Consider the following 23,137-nt stretch of genomic DNA (forward strand, 5'->3'; position numbering starts at 1 on the left):
ACTTCCTAGCTTGTGAGAGATACTGACAATATGGAAATGAGGTCTGGCAGAGGCTGACTGAGATCTCCTGCTACTCAAAGAGATATAAAATAGATAAGACCATGAAACAAAATGTCTGTCTGAGTGCTGGCAATTGAAGTCTAACTTCTTTTGCAGTTAGAGGGGTTTCGTCTTCAAGTGTAAAGATTACATTGTGGTTCATGCAGCTGTTCCAACAGATTGTCTTCCTGAGTGAACTACAAGAGAAGAAACAAAGTGTGTATTTATTAGTGAAATCTGAAGGTAATTATTTCTTAATTAAGAAAATGTAGTTCACTGATACCAAAGCACAAAACAAGAAAATAGAATTAAATGGCTAAGGAGATTTCAAACAAAACAAAAACTAGGAACCAGCCAAATAACCAAAACACAGAGAAATAAACCAACAGCATAATTTGAAAAATTTTAAAAATGCAAAGCAGTGAGTATAGAGTAGAGACGAAGGGATGCGAAGAGAGAGGGAGACCTGACTGAAGATGTCATTCTGCTTTATCATTTTCAGATATTAATTATAATTGGCAGGTAACCTGTTAGCTAAGTATGCTGTGCTCATGGAGACTATGAGAAGGTTTCAGATCTTTTAGCAAACCGCTAGGGAACAAAGCCCAGGTTTTGAAGTTAATATTAGCAAGGGTGGGTGTTCGCACTAATCATCTCTTCAAAACAGTTTGTAAAATTTTGCTAATTAATCCTTGCACTTTTGATAGATAATGCTTCCCTTTACTATAACATAGAAAGAAACAATTTAGCCACTGTGATATTCTCTGATGTTTCTAAATCTTATGTGCTACTTTAAATAGTCTAAACTTTCTACTTTGTCTTTATCCATGCAAAATATAAATGTAATTAGACTTCAAATACTAAAGTCCCAGAAGAAATATTTAAGACTAGATGGTATTCTCATAGTAATAAAAATAAGGTTACAAGAGTAAGCAAATAAAAGGGAAGCAAAGGCCATTTCCTTAATATTTCAGTAGTCTTTTAGTAACACATTCTCCACCCAGCCTAGCCTAACTCATCTACCAACAACAAATTTGATTTTTACTTGTATAATTTATTGACTCATTGATCATTTTTTCATTATTATGTGTATATACTCTTTTGTAATTGTGCTTTATATTACATTTTATGATGATATTTTTCTTTACTAGACAATGTTATTCGGGAAATAAAGGCCAAGTTTATTTGTTCAGAACAAAATAGGTTTTCAATAAATGCATATTAATAAATTGCTTATGGCAGGAAGATATACAATCAAAACTTTTGATATAAAATAAAGTCTGAGAAACTCACATTTTCCTTTAGAAAAAATAAAAATATACTTGTAAAACTTCTTATTTTAAAAATGAATTTAAATGCATTCTAAGTTATTCTCAAAAATGCATTTTAACTTAAGTTAAAACACATGTATATTCAATATCTGTGTGGATTTATACGAGTTGACAACATCATTATGACTTAAAAAGTACTTTCAAATCTTTTTCCATTTCTTGATTTTGACATAAACCATTTAAATCAAACTGAAGAATTTGTGTTGCCATTTATTCCTCAACTTTTTTGAATTTTTAAAAGGAACAGAAGAGATCACAGAAACGAAACAGTATTCACCATTTATTGTGCAATTTGAAAGTGTCCTTAAATCCCCCAATGGCAAGCTTATAATGCAGGGATTATTATACTTCCTTTGAATATAGCTTGTGTGCCTATTTTATTACAAAGATCACAGTGCTATATATGTCCATATTTTGCTACAGAGTATATGATGCAGCTCAACATTGAAGACTTATTGTAAACCATTTTTGGAAATTGGTAAAATGAAAGAATCCTTGGCTGATAGCTGGCAGTCAATACCTAAAGGAATCAGATTGGCAGCTTTAGACGTGTGAAGTAGGAAGTGAAATGATGGTCGGTGTTGTCCAGGATTCTAAGCAGCAGGCTATGCTGATCCTATTCACAATGAGAATGATAACAAATAAAATCTCCAATCAAGTTTGCGCAAATAGTTTGACAGAATTTTGTACTTGCCATTGATAACCAATTTTCTTAAATACCTCTTTTTTAAAAGTTGGAAAAAACAGAACATTTCATAGTGCGATCCCAGTAGGCTCTTCCAGATCTCCCACCCCATCTTTCCAAAACAAAATTAAATAACTTTATGTAGCCTCAGTTCTCAATGAGATCAAATACCAACAGCTGCAGGAATTCCTGAATAGCCAGCATTACCAATACTTTTCTGTTTACCATCAGGAATTTGTAGTGTTTTCTTGAATTTATAACTGTATGTTGACTAAGGTTTCTGTCCACCCCAGTTCCCACAGTCATTATGTCCCCCCAAAAATCACACAGAGGTCTACATTAAGTATAAAAGTGATTGGCTTAGTAGCTCAGAATTCTTATTAACTCTTATAACTTAAATTAGCCCATAATTCTTGTCTCTGTTAGCCACGTGGCTTGCTACCTTTTTTTTTTGGCAAGGCAGCCACATCTCCCTTGCTCTGTGTCTGGCTTCCTTTGTGTCTGGGAGACAATTGTAAACTGACACTTTCCTCTTCCCACAATTCTCATTGCCGTGCCTCTACTTTATGCCTGGTTGCACCACTTAAACTTCATACCTGGCTAGTGGCCAATCAGCATTTATTTAAAATTCAAGTGGCAGGGTATAGACCATTGTCCCACACCATTTGTAAATACTACATCTTTATTTTAAGCTTTTATGAAATATTTTTCATTGTTAATATACATTGCACATGGTACAGCAAATAAGAATGCTTTCATTTACACATTAATATCCATTGAACATATTTATCTGCAAGTACAGTTTGAATATGACTTCACTCACATCTCTAATCAGAGCCTATGTTTAACCAGGTTTTGTTTAAGGTGGTAGTGGTTGTGTTGGTATGTGTCTCCTAGTACATGTATATATGGGGGTGTATAAGTAATTTTACTATGAGGTATTGGGTGAAATTTTATACAAATATGCTTATTAATCTCTTAGCTATAGAACCATTATTTTTGCAAGGACTCAGCAAAATTCATTTGATCATGCCCCATCTGATCTGAACCACATTTCCAATGTCTTCAGGCAAACTTAGAGAATCAATGTCAAAATACTTTCCATATTTCAGAAACCATGGCTTCCTTGATCATGGTCAGGAGAAAGGAGGGCTCTGACTTACTGTGACAGAATGTGGTATTTCTCTGTAGCCCAAAGTATCAGTGGCAAAACAGCACATACTAGGAAGTGATGTCTTTTAAAATATGAAATTCCACATTCTCTCCAGCATACACCCATCCAGGCTGGTGGGAATGAAAACTTGTACAACCACTTTTGAAATCAGGGTGGTGGTTTCTCAGAAAATGGGAGTCAACCTAGCTCAGGATCCAGCAATTCCATTCTTGGGAATATACCCAAAAGATGCCCAATCATGCTACAATAGCATTTGTTCAACTATGTTCATAGCAGCATTATTTGTGATAGCCAGAACCTTGAAACAACCTAGATGCCCCTCAATGGAAGAATGGATAAAGTGTGGCACATCTGCACATTAGAGTACTACTTAGAGGTAAAAAAACAATGACATCTTGATATTTGCATGCAAATAGATAGAAAGTAGAAAACACTATCCTGAGTAAGGTAACCAAGATTCAAAAATATGAACATGGTATGTACTCACTCATTAGTGGATTCTAGCTGTAACCAAAGGACATTGAGCCTATAGTTTATGATCCTAGAGAAGCTAAGTAATAAGGTGAGCCCAAAGAAAAACAGATATAGATCCTCCTGGAAATTGGAAGCAGACAAGATCACCAGGCAAAAGTTGGGAGCATGGGAGTGTGGGAGTAGAGGGAAAGGGGGGGGGGAGGGAAGGGTAGAGGAGAGCTTGAGGCAGTGGTATGGTTGAGATGGAGGAAGGACAGATATGGATATGAGAGCAGGGAGGAAGATATCTTAATTGAGGGAGCCATTTGGGGGTTGGCAAGACACTTGGATCTGGAGGAGTTCTCAGGAGTCCACGGGGATGACGGACCCTGGGCAGTGGAAGAGAGGTTGCCTTTGTCCTGTAGTCAGACTGATAACCATCTTGAATAACACCATAGAACCTTAGTTAGTGGACAGATGAAGACAGAGACAGAGATCCACATTGGAGCACTGTACTGAGCTCCCAAGGGTTGAAGAGCAGAAGGAGGGAGAATATGAGCAAGAAAGTCAGGACCATAAGGAGTTGGTTCACCCACTGAGACAGTGTGCCTGAGCTAAGGGTAGTTCATCAATTCCAGCTGAACTGGGAATGAACGAGGGGGATCAAACTGGACCCTCTGAATGTGGCTGACAATTGGGGCAGACTGAGAAGTCAATGATAATGGCACTGGGAATTGTCTCTACTGCATGTACTGACATTTTGGGATCCTATTCTCTTTAGAAGCATATCTTCCTTGCCTGGGTGTAGGTGGGAGGGTCTTGGACTTCCCACAGGGGAGAGTGCCTTGCCCTCTCTTAAGACTGGAAGGGAGTGAAAGGGAGGGTGTGTGGGGAAGCGGGAGGGAAGTAGGAGAGGAGGATGTGGGAATTTTAATTGGTATTATTTATAAAGTAGTAAAAAATAGGAAATTTCAAAAATAAAGACAAAATCCTTCCTGTAAAGAGCCTGGCATGCTAACATGGCTGGGAATAATGAGCCAAGAATTTCGATTTGAGTTATTTAAACCAAACCAATTTTTATGTTAAAATGTTGAAGCAGATGAACATGAAAGGGCAAAGCTGACTTTATAAAGACCATACCTTATAGTCTGACGAACACAAATAAAAATCTATTTAAAATGCCTTTTTCTGTTTTCTCCCTTTGCATTCCCGTACTCTACACTACGCTGAATACAATAGAGGGCCTTTGTGTGTGTGTGTGATTCTCTGTTTCCTTTTTTTTTTCCTTGAAATAACATTCAAAATTCCTGAAGACACTGTGTGTCCATATTAAGAGGCAGGTGAAATGATTGATCACCTTATTAATCTCTAGGTGAAGCCTAAAATTGTTACTAAATATAACATTTATGACCATTGGATGAGGTAGAAAAAAATCACATGGAACCTATTTTCTTAATAGAATCCATGAATTTTTTTTTCAGTGTGAAACTATATTAGGGGCTTTTAGCCATAAAATAAACCTATTTCAAAATTTATTCATATTTTTGCCAATAAGAGAAATGATCAATATATGAACAATCAAATGGAATATTATTAAAAGACTTAATATATTATAATGGTTTTGAAGACATACATTAGTGTTATACAAAAAGGCTTGTAATGAAGGAGTTTACTTTTATCACTCAGAGAGAATTTTTTGTTTGTTTTATACATGTTTGTATAGGGAGTGTCTCCTTATGTGTCATGGTTACGTCTTAATGTGTGGTCATGCTTATGGAATATAGATATAAATGTTTGGCTGAGTGCCATACTCAGTCACTCTTCATCTTATTTTTACAGATAAAGCATCATAAAGAAGCAACATCTCATGCAAATTCAGCTAGACTGGCTGTCTACTGACCCCAGAATTCACTCTGTCTCTGCTTCCTAGTGCTGTGTTTATACATGCATAGTCACTTTTAATATGGAACTGCAGGAGTCAAATGAAGAAAATGAAGGTCACATATATATCAGGACATTATTTTTTTTTGCTTTTATAACATTTACATGAAAAGAAAATAAATTAAACCTTTAAGTAACATTGTCCTTGAAATAGTCTCAGGGTTAATAAAGTGTATGATTTCATGGCATTGAACTGTGCTGAAAGGAATGTGACTAATTCAGCAAAAATGTTCCTGGTGTGTGAGAGGAATGAATTAAATTAGTCTTGAAATATTTAAAGTGTTGCTATCCTTGAAACCTGTACATGAAACTATGAAATATTGCAGAAAGCAAATTTTGGATGCAACACAATGAACTGTTATTTCCTAATTAGAAGTAATCAGAAATTTTAAAGGGCTGCTAACTGATTGTACTCATCTCGGAAGTGGCGAATGAACTGTCAGGGTTATTACACTGTGAACAGATGAAATGAGAGGGAGCGTGAACTAAGTGACATGCATATCTCAGACTGCCCTCTGCTCTCTGCCTCCCTGTCTCTGTTTCTCTCTCTTTCTCTCTGTTGTACTCACTAATATCACAAACACAAGCATGCATTCTTTCTCAACCTCTCATATATTTTTCATCTTTTATATTCTCAGAAACGCATATAGAATATGTTGCCCAACATAGCAGAAAAGTGAGAAATATTTTAATTATGAGGAAGTATCTTTATGGGGAATGAGATAAAGAACATTTACTAACAGTGGAAACTATCTGTAAAGCCTTATTATACTGTAGTTTTATATAATATCACAAAAAAAGATTGTTAGAGTAACTTGTTTAGTTGATAAATGTTGAACACTTATTAAAGGAAAGAAAATACAAGAGCAGTTAGATCAGCACCTTATAAAAATTATCATATATTCTATCTTGCTACAAGCTTATCTATCATTTCTAGCGAGTATATTTTAATTATGTGTGGAGTAGTATATGTGTATGTAGAGGTAAATGTATATCTGTATATTTTGCTACCAGGGCAAAGATGGAAGGCTGTGTTAGGTTTGCCAAACTTAAAACCACACACAATAGTTGCATACCCATAATCTTAGCACTCAGGCATCCCGTGTGTGTGTGTGCCTGTGTGTTTGTGTGTGTGTAGGATATATCTTCTTTGTTGTTATTGTTGTTGTTGCTTGACTTTTTGACATAATTTTTCCCACATTGGCATGGACTCACCTATTCAATTACACTGACTGGATAGAAAATTCCAGGGATCCATCCTACACACACACACATACACACGGGATGCCTGAGTGCTAAGATTGTGGGTATGCAACTATTGTGTGTGGTTTTAAGTTTGGCGAACCTAACACAGCCTACCATCTTTGCCCTCAAGTACGTTCTTGACTGAGCCACCCCTTAACTCTGTCCACCGGAATCTTAGAGACTAACTGCTGCAAGTTTCCCAAAAAAAGGCATAGTGCCTACAATGATTTCTATTTGCAATGCGAAGTTTTGAGTGTGTTCAGTTGTTTCTTAAAATGCATCTGAATCTTAACAATTGACTGTTCAGTACTCCAGTTTGGTAAGGAACTATTGCATTAGTCCTTGTGTAGAACCCATTTTCTACAAAGGTTCTTTCATTTTAGATCAGGAGTGGATGCTGATTTTTCAGAACCAAATTCTTTATTTTTACATTTGTTTCAGTTTCTGAATAAGATGTGGTTAATTTTGAAAGCTTGAGGTACACTTACACCCTGCTATTCAAACCATGCCTCTAATTCAGTTACAAGTATGAATTAATTGCTTAATGGAAAAATCTGCTTACACATGCTGAAAACTCTTGATGCAGCAAGCTTCAAGTCTGTTCTTTCACAATTGTTTTCTCATCTTCTTCTTCCTGCACAGTTCTATGCACACTTTTTTACCCTCCTTATTTCAAAGAGACAAGGATGTAAGTTCTGAGTAAACTTCATGCCTTTGCTTTATTGTACATCTAGGCAAATGTTTGAACTTAAAATTAAAATGTTATAGTGAAATATAAGTTAATCAAATATGTTAATCAAAATAAAACAGAAATGTCCTTTCTAAAGATTAGAATTTATCTTTACTATATCCCCAAAGGCAAATAATCAAAATTTACATAGAATTTCAAAGAAGACATAAACATAATTATTATGTACTTAAAAATTAAATAATCAATAATAGTCAACCTAAATAACAGGGAAGTGAAATGAAACACTTAGATATTCAGACATTTATGAAACCAGAAAATGAGAGATATTTTAAAGTTAAGAGGAATGATTCATTTAAATCAAAATATTATGAAATAATTGGTGATATGATTTTCTCAACTATCACAAATGTTTTTTCTGTTGTTTATCATGTATTTTATCTAAGTTAACTCAGTATGCATATTAGCAGTGTGTTTCTTGTAAATTTTATGCTCCACATCTAAACTGGCTACCTTTAATCAAGAAAGCAAAGCATCATTTGGTAAAGTAAGAATAAAAATTTATTAAATAAAACAATAAACAAACCCAGAAAGTTTTCTATGCACTTCTTCACGAAACACTGTTTTTAGAAAGCATTTATTTGTAGATATTATTTTAAAATTTCTAAATAAAAGATGTCTGTAAATTGTTAATTTTAAAAGCAAACTTCAGGTTAGTTTCTAATCTAACTGAAATATTTCAGAACATTTCTGTACTGTTTCTGATCAAATAACTTTAATTGCATTTATTTAACATATGAAAAAGTTGCTTGGCAGGTTTCAGTACTTAGAGTATTTTGACAATTCTAAAAGTACACATACATCAGTGCAGTGTCAAATACAAGAGAATTCTATGATTGCATCTCTGTGGTGACCAACTGTTTTACCAACACTATTGGAAAGTGCTCTCAAATTAATGCTACCTCTGAAGCAATCTAAACCCCCACATTGTCTTTGAAATTCATTTCTGACACATTAAAACCCACCCTTTCCTAATGGTACATTTCAAATATGAAATGTTTTTTTCTTCCGCACAGAGCTTTTCTTGTAAACAAAATACAAATGGTTATGTGTAGCCTTTCTGACATCCATTTATACTTTTTTCAAAGTGTAGCTACAGAATGTCAAAATAATGGCATGCAAAATGAAAAGGGAAAAAAGTTCCTCACTGGTTCTTTTGAAAATAGAAGTCATAGGAAGCAGAGTAATAGGGATCGTCTATGAAGTGCATGTGTACATAATGAAAACGAAAATAGCTCAAGATATTTCTAATAGTGGTTCATAATAAGAGCTCAGTGGGATTTAAGCAAGTCATATAGGTCAGTTTCCAGCCAGTGACACAAATCAGAAATTTCTCAATAGCTTTTAAAAATATCCATGCTAGGTTCGCCCTCAAACTTATATGCACCTACAGGAGTCCAGGAGGAGTAGATATATATTGACATTCTGCACAGTTTTATTCGTGTCTTTTAGGGAAAATGACAGCTTTTCTATAACTCAGCTTTCATATGCATGTATTCTGAGAAATTGGAGCAGCTTAATGTAACTTTTGAAAATCTCTAAGAAACTAAAAATGTCCAAAATAAATTTTATCAGAAATTCATCTATAGTATCCATCATCTCTAGAACACTAAAACTGTTCAACTGAAATAGAATATAACTTAAGTTAGCATATTGCCTCATAATTTGAATTGTCAACAAAAACTCTACACAGAAACCAGAAACAAATGTTATTGATATGTTTCTGTTTGGTGATCCTTTATTTTTAAGTTCATATCTGCAATGCATTATTTTATTAACTTGTTAGACTCACCCACATGAAACAATGCTCATGAATTCAAACAAACCTTAGAGTTTGTGACCAAGACCAATACAACTATTTATTAAGTACTTAATGTGAGGCAGGTGCACTTCTGAACATTTAAAAATATGGTCAATTTCTTCCTCATAACTATATATAAATAATTATTTCGCTCTCCTTTCAAAGATAACAGTGGTATAAACTAAATAGTCCATGAGTTGGTAGTGATACATGGGCAGGGTCTTTTGAACCAGTTTGTAATGCCTACAAACTTATTCCCAGAGTCATGATGCAAATTATATATATAAGCAACTGCTTGCACCACCTGAAGTTTGGAATTGGAATGCTTTTTGATATAGGAGTTCTTGGGAAAACTATAAGTTATGGATTACATTCCATAAATTTTAAACAATAGGTTAAAAAACCTTAGCTCAAAATATAACTTTGTTTTATCTTCTTTTGATTTTCAAGAAACTCAAATTATTTAATTTCTTAGATATTTTGCTATTGCTTTTATTATGTGTTGCAGAAAAAATACTATCTCCATTGCAAAATTTATTGGTAATAATTTCCATTTATATTCTTAAAACTTCATCAATAACTTTGATGGAAATTTGTATTTTATGGATGATTAGGTCTTTATGTAACATGTGTTTATTTGATTAGTGAAAGGTACATATTCATTAGATATATCTAGTAAATACTTTATTACATTTGTTCAGCTTTGATTTTTATTTTAGGTATTTCAATATATAATTTATTAGCCAAAATTAAACCTTGTATAGTATCCACACTGTGCATGCTGATACCAACAGACTAAGGTGAGTTGAGACCAGTCTAGACTATAAACTCAGTCTATGAGTGCCTGTGTATGACAATATAATAAGACAATGTAAGTGATTTGCGTGTTTATGTGTGTGCATATCTGTCTGTGTACATATTATTAATAAAATTTAGATATTTGTCATCTACTTGTCTCCAAGTATGGTCAACTGGGACCTTAATCTATAGATAGTCTTCATTTACATGGGGTATGTCTATTTCTTGGGTTCATAATGGAGGTATTATTAATTTATTTATTTGAAATAAAAAGAAAAAGAACATCATTAATTTAATATTTAAATTACCTGTTTTGCTATGTGGGATGTTCTTCTGCATATGTATTGTTTTTATTGGTTGATTTAAAAAGCTGCTTTGGTCTATGACTGGGCAGAATACAGCCAGGCTGAAAGATATAGAAACAGAGAGTAGGCAAAGTCAAGAGATGTCATGTAGCTGCCAAAGGAGACAGAAGCTGGAATTCCAGAATCTTAATGGTAGGCTACTGCCTTGTGTTGATACACAGATTAATAGAAATGGGTTAATTTAAGATATAAGAACTAGCTAGAAATATGCACGAACCTTTAGCCAAACAGTCTTGGAATTAATATAGTTTCTTTTGATTATTCAGATTGGAGCAGCAAGTAATTGAATAAGCAGTCTCTACCTACAGTTTTGAAGTAAATCTGAAAAATGGAAAAGCTGCAAGAACACCATTACACTATAGGGCCATGTTTGGGTTTAGCAAACAGTATTAATTTCACTACAGAGATATTACCAATATTGAAGAATTGTTCTCATTTTGTTAAAGAGGACACAGGTTAAAGTAATAAAATTGAGTTAAATACAGTGTTTGTTACCTACAAATAATTATTTAGCAATGATAATTGCTTGTTGCCTGGAGCCATATTATTAAAATATTTTATGGATACAGCTTGAATATGGCATAAAAAGTCTTTACTTCTCCTTTCACAATTTTACCTGTATTAAATATTCTTTGATGATAGTCCCACCTCATTATACTCTGTTTCCGCCAAAATTCTTCTTCTCATTGCCCCTCGTTCTTTCTTGGCTGTGTGTGTGTGCATGTGTGTGTGTTCCACTCCACTTAATTAGATTTTTTTTGAATAAACATCAGTAAGAGTTTATTGACTTAATGAAAGCGCTATAATAGCTATGCCCTTGAGTAATATGATTCCTCATGGTCACTGAAAGCTTTAACTCTTTATAGTTTTCTAGAAAGTCTGAGAATGCACACCTTTTCTATCTACTTTGGAATGCTGCTAGTCCCAATCTTGGGCAATTCTTGTCAGAAAGTGATTGTTGTGCGGCTGTGAGGTTTGTGTATGAAAACCATATAATGTCCAGGAGACAACATTATAGCATTTTCTGTTCCAAATTCAAAAATTAAATTTTTTGTTTCTTATTTTATTTTTCTGATTTTTTTCCCCCAAAAGGACACACTTTATTAGCTCCTGAGTTCTAGTTCTCCTTCTCTTGTACGGTTTTGGTTCCACGTAGTCGCCCAGTCTGGCGGGCAGCAATGAGACCCACTTTGCATCGAGCAGGGGCATCTCTTCGGATAGTGGACGGTTTGCCAATGTGCTGGTGGTTACCACCTCCGAAGGGATGCTCTACAGGATTCATGGCCACACCACGTACGCGTGGCCAGCAGTTCCTCTTGGCCTTGTACTTGTGGTAGGCACGGCCAGCCTTCAAGATAGGCTTGTCAATTCTGCCCCCACCAGCCACAACACCAACGACAGCTCTGTTGGCAGAGGAAATGACCTTCTTGGACCCTGAAGGCAGCTTTCACTGGCGTTTTCTTGGTCTCCGGATTGTGGGAGATGACTGCGGCATAGTTCCCGGAGGCTCATGCCAGCTTGCCCCTGTCCCCAGGCTTCTCCTCTAGACAACATATGATAGTACCTTCAGGCATGGTGCCCACAGGCAAAACATTGCGGATATTTAGCTGGGCCTTCTTGCCGCAGTACACAAACTGCCCAGTGTGGGTTCCCTCTGCAGCGAAGAACAGCTCCGTCTGCTTCTTAAACCTGTGGGGAATCACGAAAAACTACTTTGGCGAGGGGAGCTCCGTGACCTTGCCATGAATGATATTCTTTACAATGCCCTTACTGTAACTGTGCTGCTCGGCGAAGCCCACAGCTTGCAGGCACGCAGAGCACTTATGGTGTTTCATGTTCGCGCAGAACACAGAACTGGCGCCTTTCCTCTGCCCTCGGCTCACAAAAATGTGGAACGCTTCACATATTTGCGTGTCATCCTTGTCCAGCGACCATGCTAATCTTCTCTGTATTGTTCCAATTTTAGCATATGTGCTGCCGAAGCGAATACTTTTCTGAAGTTTTTAAGAGATAATCTATAGGTTCCATTTCAGGATAGTCTCTACACTGTCTTCTGGACCACCTGAGAACAGGAGTAATTCATAGACATAGATAAAAATATTGAGAGAGATGTTTTACATTGTTCTCATTTAACACATTGATAATAGTAGTTTTAAATATTTAGTTGTACTCTCAATTAAGAACTAAGCTTGATTATAAAAGTTAAATATGAGTAAAATGAAAATGTCACAAAAATGTTTTATTTTTATAAATTATAGTAAAATTGAGACTATTTTCCTGTAATGATAAAAAAATTACTATATGACTTTATGGTGTGGGAGAATTGTCTGTATTCTGTCAATCATATTTTAAATAAACACTGATTGGCCAGGCAGGAAGTATAGGTAGTTCAACCATACAGGAAGTAGAGGCGGGGAGATAAGAACAGGAGTATTCTGGGAAAAAGGAAGCTCCATTTCACAGTCAGTCCTGTCTCAACCACCTAAGAAGCAAGAAAAAGAGTATAGAGAGTTGTAAAATAAAGTTAATGCTTTAAAATAAGGTAAAGTCTTTAAAGAGATTGAGTACAGATAGTCATAGGTCAAAAAGAATAAAGAAAAATCAGCCATTTAAAAACGGAAAATTCACAGAGAGTCTGAATTATATTTATTTTTTGTGTTTTCTTTGAATTTTTTGACTTTGAAGGAGCTAAATACAGAGATACATTTCATTGTTGGAATGCTAAGTTAAACCAACATAAGTGTATCTTGATTCCAAAGTTTGGATCTAAGGATATGTTTTTTTGGGAAAGAGGTTCATCTTTTGTTTTCATAGAAGACGAGAACCTGTAGATTGCTCCCAGACCAATATGGTTTGATAGATTACATCCTCCTCTGAAAGGTTACCATAAACCCCCTCAAAAATTACTTCACCCAACTGCTGACTGAGATGAACCTAGCACACAGAATAGACTGTGAAATACCTGATTAACAGCATCCACAAACAGCAGGAACTAGTATGGACATAACTATGCCCATATTCCCAAATATTGTTTATAACTGTTTGTTTATATTTAAAGGGGGATATGATATAGATTTGAATAATTTGCATTGATATGGATCTTGGTTTCTTGACAAAAATTTATGGTAAGTTTTGTTATATGGCAAATTTTATCTATTTCTGCTCTTGATTAATATATTGTGTCTGTGTAGCTCATTTAAAATTGGAATGCATACTTAATAAATATAAGTTAATAGATAATCATCTGTAATAGTCAAGCTTATAGTCATGTTAGATTTTCTAGATGTACAGAGATGTATTTCAGTTAGATAGGTATTCTTCAAACCCTTCAAAGACTACAGAATATGGCATTTAAAATGTTTAAGAATGTAAGGCTTATATGACAGTCAGACACATCTGTTCCTGGCAGTACCAAGCTACTTCAAAAAGATAATGTGCATTGAAGAGGCTCCTTATGAAGTTTGTTAGCCATTTGTGCAAGAAACTGCTCTTGCCTGGACTGCTAAACTAGACATACAGGACCCACAGAGAAATGACTACTGTGCTTGCCTAAAGGTGACACTGTTCTTCGGAGTTGCTGCTTCATGAAAGTGTATGCTTGACATTGTGCAGGACACAGAAAAATGACACAGACAAACTGATGGCATAGGTGAAACTTTCTTAGAGATTACCTGCTTCATGGAAAGTCTTATCCTATGGGTCTGTAGGCTGAAGATGGGTGCCCCAGCAGTACAGAAGAACTTTGGGTGACTTTCCAGGAATCAAGAAGTCTCTGTCAATTCTAGAGTTTTGGAAGTTGCTTACATTGCACTTCCTGTTTATTTAGGTGATATTATGTCCTTCTGGAGTCTCTATGGGGTTGAAGAATTTATAGTAATAGTTTTTCTTATTTATGATAAAAGATGAAATAGATATAAATATTGTAACTGTAATTCTTGTTTGATACCTGTTTTGTTATATGTAATATTACTTACTATGTTAAATTAAAACCTTTCTTTTTATTTAAACAAAAAGGGGGAAGTGATGTGGAAGTCCCCTCTGTGTGCTGTGATTATTATTAATGAATAAAGAAACTTCTTTGGCCTGTTGATAGGGCAGAACTTAGGTGGGTGGAGAAATTGGAGTGAATGCTGGGAGAAGGAAGGTGGAGATTGAGAAGCCATGGAGTCACCAGAGTCAGACATGTAGAATCTCTGCCAGTAAGCCACAGCCAAGTGGCAATATACAGAATAATAGAAATGGGTTAAATTAATGAGTTATTCAATAAGAAGCTAGAACTAATGGGTTATACAGTGTTTTAATTAATATAATTTCTGTGTGATTATTTTGATTCTGGTTGACCGGGACAAACAAGTGGCCCCTCTTTGAAACAAGTGGTAAGTATATGTCATCCAAAGTCGTTTCGCACAGAAACTGTTTCTAATTCTCTCCTTGTTATTCAGTCTGTGGGTCCACCCCACGAAGTGTTCTATACTGTTCATATTTAGGGTGAATATATGTTTCTATGGAGATTCAAAAGCCTATCAAGTTATCTATTATTTAGAGTAAAATGAAAAAAAAAAAAACTGGTTCATTTACTTGTTTTATTTCATTTGGTAGTATATGTATCTTAACCACATTTTAAAAATTCTAGAAAAAATATTTCCTCGCTTTGTACGAATGTGACACATTTCTCAACTAAGCATAAATAATTTCTTTTCTAGTTATAAGTTACTTTCTTATGGTTTCTTATGGTTAATTAGTCTTAACTCCATATTCTAATCACAATTTACACATAAAACATTATTTTCCATTTACTATAATGTAACACTTTGTAATTTTCTCTTTTCTTATATAAAGTTTATTGATTTTGGTTATAGGTTTAGTGATTTTATAGTTTGTCAGTTCTAAACAAATTAGTTGTTGTCTTAATCTAAATTATTTTTTATTTAATATATAAATAAAACTCATTTTTAAACATTTTTATCATTTTATTGGTTATCCTGTTGAGTATGTTCTCATGTATTAAGTTTACACATTTTAAAATTTTAAACCTGCACACTCCTCAATGTGTGCTCCTTATTTTTGGCCTCTGCTTCTTAAATAATTTCTAGAGATAAGAAATTGTTCAAACATTTTGCTCTATTATTTATGTTCTGATGTACTGTGGTGCATACCTGTGTGCATAATCAGTCCAGAGAAGATGCTCTAGAGGCAGGAGTGATACAAACACTGACTCCACTGCCAAGGAATACTGAGTCAAAAGCTCATAGTTTGTACAGGTGTATTTTGAAGCAAGAAGTGCTACTTTATAAAACTATTTTTTGAGAGTGTCCATTTAAAACATATTATGAAAAATGTGCACGAAAAATTTGATTTTTCCTGAAAATCTTCTCCATATATTATATGTAATTGTTTTACTTTATTTTGTTTAGAGTTTATCCTTTAAGGCTATATTTGCTTTTTAAGAAGACACTTATACATAAAATATTGGGCATTTTTTTGTTATTTGGAAAGTATTCATGTCTAAAGTTTGACAATAAAAGTCAACCACAAGTATGTTACCATTTGAAAGATATCAGCTTTTAAAATGAAAATTTAAGAAATTTATCTTTTAGTAGTGATGCAATAGTACAGTTGAATAGCTTTAATAAATAGAGTTTTGAATAATTTCTAGCAATTTTTATCTTTGAAAATTTTGGGTGATGTATTCCTATGGAATGTCATCTAATAAAATAAGAAAAATAAGTATAAACATACCTGATCTTAAAACAGATATTATGTATTTCACTGGTAGTATGCATAGTTTTCTTTTGAAAAATAAATAAATCAAAGTACCGTGGCTATGACAATAACTTAGAGTTTTTCATTATTTGGAATCACAACGAGGGATCCTGGTATTCAGCGCATCCAGCCATTTCTTATGCTTTATGAGACAAGTAATATTAGAATTACACAGTTCTTGCTGGGAGAGGGATGGGTACCATTGAGAAAAATAAATAGAACTGACAAAATAATTACCTAGCTTCTAGAAATAATTCTACACAATTAATGATGTTTTAAAGCAATAGAGTTTTTATTTGTGCAANAAAAAAGAACCACAGGGCACCATGAACAGTTTTGTGAACCTTGTACTTAAATTACTTGTATTTAAATCAAAAATCCTTCTTGTCATTGTTTTTTTCTGATGGTGTTTTAATTTTAAGAATTAAATAATATACCTTTTTATACTTTTAAAATATCTGTTTCCTTTCATTATTTTTTATTAAAGAAAAATCAACATAATAAATATATTTAACACAATAATCTCACTTACCTTGGATAAACAAGAAATCATTAGCAATAACCATTACATGTTTCCTTAGCAATCGCATCTCTATAAATTATCTTCAAACATATAAATACAGGAAGAAAATATATCCATTTCAAGTATTATTCAATTCAAAATTCAATTTGATGCTATTTTAATTACCTTTTATAAGTTATTTGTTTTTTTTTTTTTTTTGCTGTTTTAAGTGTCCATAATTCAAAGTAGAAAAAAAAAAAACATTGTCTGTTTTGAAAAGAGCTAAAATGTGGACTCATGAAAGTTAGTGATCTTTTTATCAATTCTTAAAATTTATTTTACATACAGACCAGTTTCAGGTCTGTAGTAAGAGAAGCAGGGTCACGTTCCCAGTGCCCGGCTAGCTTAACCCCCAAAATAACCACGAAGAAATTGTATTAATTAAATCACTGCCTATCCCATTATGTCTATTCTCTTATTGGCTAACTCTCACATCTTGAATCAACCCATTTCTAATAATCTGTATGTCACCATGTGGTCGTGGCTTACCAGGAAAGATCCTAACCAGCGTCAGTCTCAGACAGGAGATCCATGGCATCTGCATTTAGTTCTCTTTTCCCCACCTATCTAAGTTCTGCCCTATCAAAAGGCCAAGGCAGTTTCCTTATTAAACCAATGAAAGTAACACATAGAAAGAAGGACCTCCTACACCACACCTCCTTTCTCTCACTGTTTCCTCCCTACACCTTTTATCTAGCCCCCCCCCCCCCCATCTACACTTTCTCCTTTTGCTCCCACCCTTCTATAGCATATATGGCCAGGGAATTTCACAACTTAGTTCTTCATATATCAATGCAGGGCTCCACTTGATTATGCAGGGATCTAGACTGCAAGATTTTGACCCTGAAAATTTTGGGGTGTTAAATTGATGGTATTCATTTCTATTCCCATTAATTAGGAATAAAACAAAGATTCTGCATGATTTTATAGAGAGAAGGTATCTTCAAGGCTATAACTGAAGAGACACTGACATTTTCACTTAGAACACTTAATGAAAATCAATTTGTCATGGTAGTTCCTGAATTAACCCCTGAAGGTCTCATGTCCTGGGAACCCCTTCAGTTACAGGCAAACAAACAAACAAACAACAACAACAACAACAAAAAAAAAACCCTCCAACTTTAATTTGACTGTCTACTGATTCTCACTCTTTATATATTTGTATTGGCTACTTTATCATTACTTCAACGTGATAAAATACAAGAACAGAGGAAATCAATGAGGTCAGAGTATATTTTCACTCACTGTTCAAGAGTGTAGTCACTTATAATGGAGAAAGCATGGTGGAAGAGGTGTTACTCAGTTGGCCATGTTCAATCTTCAACCAAGAAGCAGAAAGAGAGGCATTATAGAACTTTTGCTACACTTGCTTTCTTTCACCTTTTAGATGGTTTAGAATCAGAGTCTGTGGCATGATATCCACATTTAGGAAGGTTCTTACTACCTTAATAAGACTGATATATAAATTCCCTCACAGACCTACCCAAAGATTTATTTTCAGGTGACGTTAGATCTGCCACACTAATAATCAATATAATCAACTGCAACTATAGAGAATGTAGATTTATGTCAGCAAGGGAAAGGCAGATAAACTCTAGCCATGTAGCTGAGGGAAAGCATAAGATAATAGGTTTAGTCTACTGTTAGCAATGTCTGTCACAAAGGGATTTGTTTTCTTTTCCAGTCTTTATACTACAGAGGGCAGTACTCTGTCTCAGAGAAGAATTAAAGAAATATTAGTGAAATAAAATTAATGCATAGAAATTTTGCTTCTGCTTTGATCTTGAGAAAAAAATCACTGAACAGATGTATTGCTTTTTGTCTGGTGCTCTCAAAAGCTTTTGTTCATGAAAATACTTCTAATATTTGATTTGAAATTATTAATGAAGTCAGTTTTCTATCCTAATGCTCATTCTTCTCAGTCACAATTAATTAACTGGTCTTGTTTTCAACAATGTAACAAAACATTTTCTCTTAAATTGACCATTTGAAATTACACTTAATCACAGACTCCTTATTTGACCTTGAAAGCTCCCACATTAGCTGACTTTATAAGATTTAATTGGCAGAAGCTTTAGTTGAAAAAAAAGGATGCTGGATTCAGATGCCCTGTGTTTTATCTCTGAGGTATTTAGTACATTTTAAAAATGTCACTTAAACTCTCTGGACCTAATTTCATTATCTTCCAGATTTGGATATTAGCACATACCCTGTCTATTTGAAAGGGTTCTGTTAAAGATACAACTCAGCAATGTAAATAGAGTAATTCCGAATAATTATTCTTGGTAAAGTGTAATAAGAATCTCATATCTATTGGGTGCAATGCAAAGCCTCAGTGAAATTCAGATTTCAGGAACTTCATATTATGGGTATTCTCATCATCTCATTGATAAACATAATTATGGAACCAACTGGGTGTTGGAGGATTGGGTCTTTAATAAGAATGTCTTGCTGGGCAGGAGTGGTGCACACCATTAATCCCAAGCAGGTGGATCTTTGTGAGTTTGAGGCCAACCTGGTCTACAAGAGCTAGTTCCAGGACAGTCTCCAAACCTACAGAGATACCCTGTCTCAAAAAGAAAGAAAGAAAAGAAAAGAAAGAGAATGATGATTATCTTATGATGGGAAACTGATCCTTCCAGTTTATGTAGTGATATTTCATTTATATTTTAATAAATAAAGCTTGCCTGAAATTCAGAGAATAAAACATACACACTGATCATTCCAGACCAGGCAGTGGTGACACACACCTTTAATCCCAGTAGCCACACTATTTGCCATAGAATCTGGGTGGTAGTTGTAATCCTCTTAATTCTAGCACTAGAGAGGAATGTAAGATGGAAGCAGACAGCTCTTATACACAGTCTCATTCTAAGAATTCTGGAGGCAGGATCACCATTTCAGTCTGTGGCTGGTTGTTTTGTTTTTCTGACTTTCAGGTTGAATCCCAATTTTTGTCTCTAAGATTTATTAATTGTGCTACAAGTTTAGGAAACAGTCTTTTTAAATACGTTGTCATTGCATGGTGAGATGTCCACAATTAAAAAAAAATGAGGGGAAAATACACACCTGAAGGACACACATGCAATAGTTACATACATCTGGAGTTTGTCATTTAAACTAATTTTTCTCACAGCATGAGGTAGGCCTTTTTGTTTCTCTGTACCATTGTGTTTTAGTTAACTAAAAAGCACTTGATAGTCAGATGTGATAATATAACAGAAATTAAAGGAAGAGAGAGCAGAAGATTATTAGGAATGCAAAAACATTTAGGAGTCTTAGAGCACTGACTTTTCAAGATGTCTCTAGAGCCACACAGAAAATTTCATCATCGCAACAAGTAGAGAAAGAAAACAGAACAAGTGGGACTAAACCTTCTGTTCCTATTTCAGCCTTATGGTTCTATTTCTTCAAGCTTTATGTATCCTTAGTATAAATTCCATCTCTTCAAAGGGTCTAAAAATTTCTTTTTATAAACAGCAAAGTCTAATTTTATTAATCCTAGTAATATTCACTAGCTTTGAAATAGGCATTCTGAAGGTATGCTGAACTAGTACAGCTTATCTTATGATTTTTACAGTAAAGTATCTAGGAAACATCTTGATTCATGCTTACTATATAGTAACACAAAGAAAACAGAAGATTGGGGTTTTGACCTTCAAAAGATTGAACCAAATGTCAAGTTTTTCTTATGATAAAATAATTCAGATTTTTCAGACAAAGGCAGAGGACAAGAAACATCCACAGATGCTAATAAAAATCCCCATTGAGAAGTTCTTGAATTTCTCACCCACAATGAGGTCAATACCTCAAAGGAAAAATAAAACCTTTAATTAAAATTTGGGATATATAGCAGAAGAATCTTGAGTTCTGTTTACCAGATGGGACTGAAGGAATTAGTCTGTTTCCAGAAGCCATTCATGTCTTCCTAACATGTAAAAGAGTTTCTTAGAAAGTGTAGGGACATGAGCCATCATCTCTACAGAGATGTCCTCAAATAAGCCTCTCCATTTACTACAGACATGCTTGTCTGAGAACTCTTGATTTTTTTTTTCTAAAAAGAGTTATCAAGTCACTAAAGATATATCTGTAAATTCATAAGACCTATTAAGGATCAGGAACATATTGAATGATGTGTGGATCATTGGTAAAAGACCCAGAAATTCAGAGGATTCAAGTCAACAACAAATGACCATGGTAGAAGTGGGGCACAGGAAGAAAAACAGTATCCAGAGGGAATGAGAATGGATAGTTACCACCCAGGTCTTATTTGAAGAAAGGACAGGATAGATAATATAAATTAACTCAAGTCATCTACTATTTTCTGATTAAGAGATATTTGATATCACTTATATTCAATAGTTAACTGTTTATGTTTATAGCTAGAGAGATTGTTCAGCTCTTAAAAATTTTTGGTGCCCTTTTAGAGGACTGGGATTAGATTCCCAGAACTAACCTTAAGGAGTAGCAGTCCTCTAAAAGGGCACCAAGGATTTTTAAGAGCTGAACAATCTCTCTAGCTGTAACTTCAATGCCGGAAGAATTTGACACTCTTCTTACTTCCATGAGAATCCACACACATGTTCATATGCCCAGATTAATAGACATACACACACAGATACACAGACTTACAAAAATAAAATAAAACACTAACTAAATCACTTTGAAAAGCTATTTTATCCTAAGAGAGGCATACATCGATCTAATCTACATGGGTAGTAGAAAAAGACAAGATCTCTTGAGTAAATTGAGAGCATGGGGACCTTGGGAGATAGTTGAAGGCAAAAGGGGAGGCAGGAAGGGGAGCAGAGAAAAATGTAGAGCTCAAGAAAAAAAATCAATTTAAAAAAAGTTATTTTATTTCATGGAGTGGGTCTTAAATCTATCAGTATTGTTTGCTAATCCAGCAAGCTCTGCACCACTATTGCACTAACCCATTTTACAGGCAAATCATCATTATATATCAAAAATTTGCATTTGGGTTTGTGTTTGCCTTTCGAAGAACCTGAGACTAGATAGCCCACAGACCTAGGGGACATCCAAATGCCATTGTTGTGCTAAATGAACATTGCAATAAAATGACTCCTGAATATGCTCTGATATCCTCACAGATCAGTGTCTTGCTCAACCATCATCTGAGATTCTTCCTCCAGCTGAAGATGGGAACAAATACAGAGATAGGTGGTCAGACAAAGTGCAGGCTAGTGCTATTTGAAGGTCCAACCCCCCAGAAGTTAGCACCAGGTTGTGTGAGAAGAATCACAAAAGCAGCAGGGCCTAGACTTTTCTATCTGAGGAGTATACACCTTTCTGCTGGTAACCTACGAAAAAAGGAACAAGCACACACTTCCTTGATAGTAAGCTTCTCCTTTCCTTTAACTTAAATAAACTCTCTTTTTAGAGAATTCTCTTTACATACAAGCATTTATTATTCCTCTGCCCAGTGCCATATTTCAGTATGCAGTTACATCTCTTTTCACATGACCACACAACTTTCTCTTACATACATTTCCCCTCCAGATCTCTTTTCTGTGCAGTGTCTTTCTCCTTGCATCCAGAGTCACAAATCTCCACACAGCCACAGCTATCCATCTCATTTACATAATCTCTCACCGTGCAGCAGGTTACACAATTCCTAGCTACAGCTCCTCTGTGAAGCAGCAGTTCCTACACCCTGCTCTCTTTCTCACACTCATTCACAAACTCATACTTATATTCTATATCTCTCCTTCATTCTTTACTCAGTCACTTTCACTCATTCATTCTCTCATACTTCCTTCACTTTTCTTCGTCTCCACATTGTCTCTCCCAAAGCAGCCTTCTCGCAATACTGCTGCTCCTCTCTGCTGCCTCTACCTTGTCACAGCCAACTCTTGACAATCAGAGGTTGTTTTACAGGGTCTGATCTAAAATCTAAACATAAATTAAGTCACATAGTTTCTCTCAGTCTAGGAATGTCACGATGACCCATTCATGTAACTCTAAGTTGGTAAGAGTTCCCAGACAGAAAAAGATATTGGAAATCAAGACTTAACAATAACAATTAATTAGCTGGACTTTGAGCAGGAAGGAGTATGTACAGACTAAAGTTGCTTTCAACTCTGACTTTGAATCAGCAAACAACTCCTGGGGAATGATCTTGTGTATGTGTCTCTAGGGGGCAACCAAACTGCTTTGAATCTGCTGAGGTCTTGGCTAATTGTGTAAAAGGTTGTCTTTGTTACTCAGAATT

General features: G+C 34.8%; 1 non-coding gene and 1 pseudogene across 1 annotated transcript; both read right to left on the reverse strand.

Annotated features, from left to right (window-relative positions):
- Positions 1-11,674: 11,674 nt before the first annotated feature.
- Positions 11,675-13,597, reverse strand: LOC126505687 (60S ribosomal protein L8-like; annotated as a pseudogene).
- On the reverse strand, positions 12,464-12,570 carry LOC126505884 (U6 spliceosomal RNA). Its single transcript, XR_007592996.1, has one exon. It is a non-coding gene; the product is annotated as a U6 spliceosomal RNA (small nuclear RNA).
- Positions 13,598-23,137: the final 9,540 nt, after the last annotated feature.

Source organism: Alexandromys fortis, unplaced genomic scaffold (assembly GCF_014885135.2).
Source record: "Alexandromys fortis isolate MF-2015 unplaced genomic scaffold, M_Fortis_MF-2015_v1.1 scaffold_4, whole genome shotgun sequence".
Taxonomy (NCBI): domain Eukaryota; kingdom Metazoa; phylum Chordata; class Mammalia; order Rodentia; family Cricetidae; genus Alexandromys; species Alexandromys fortis.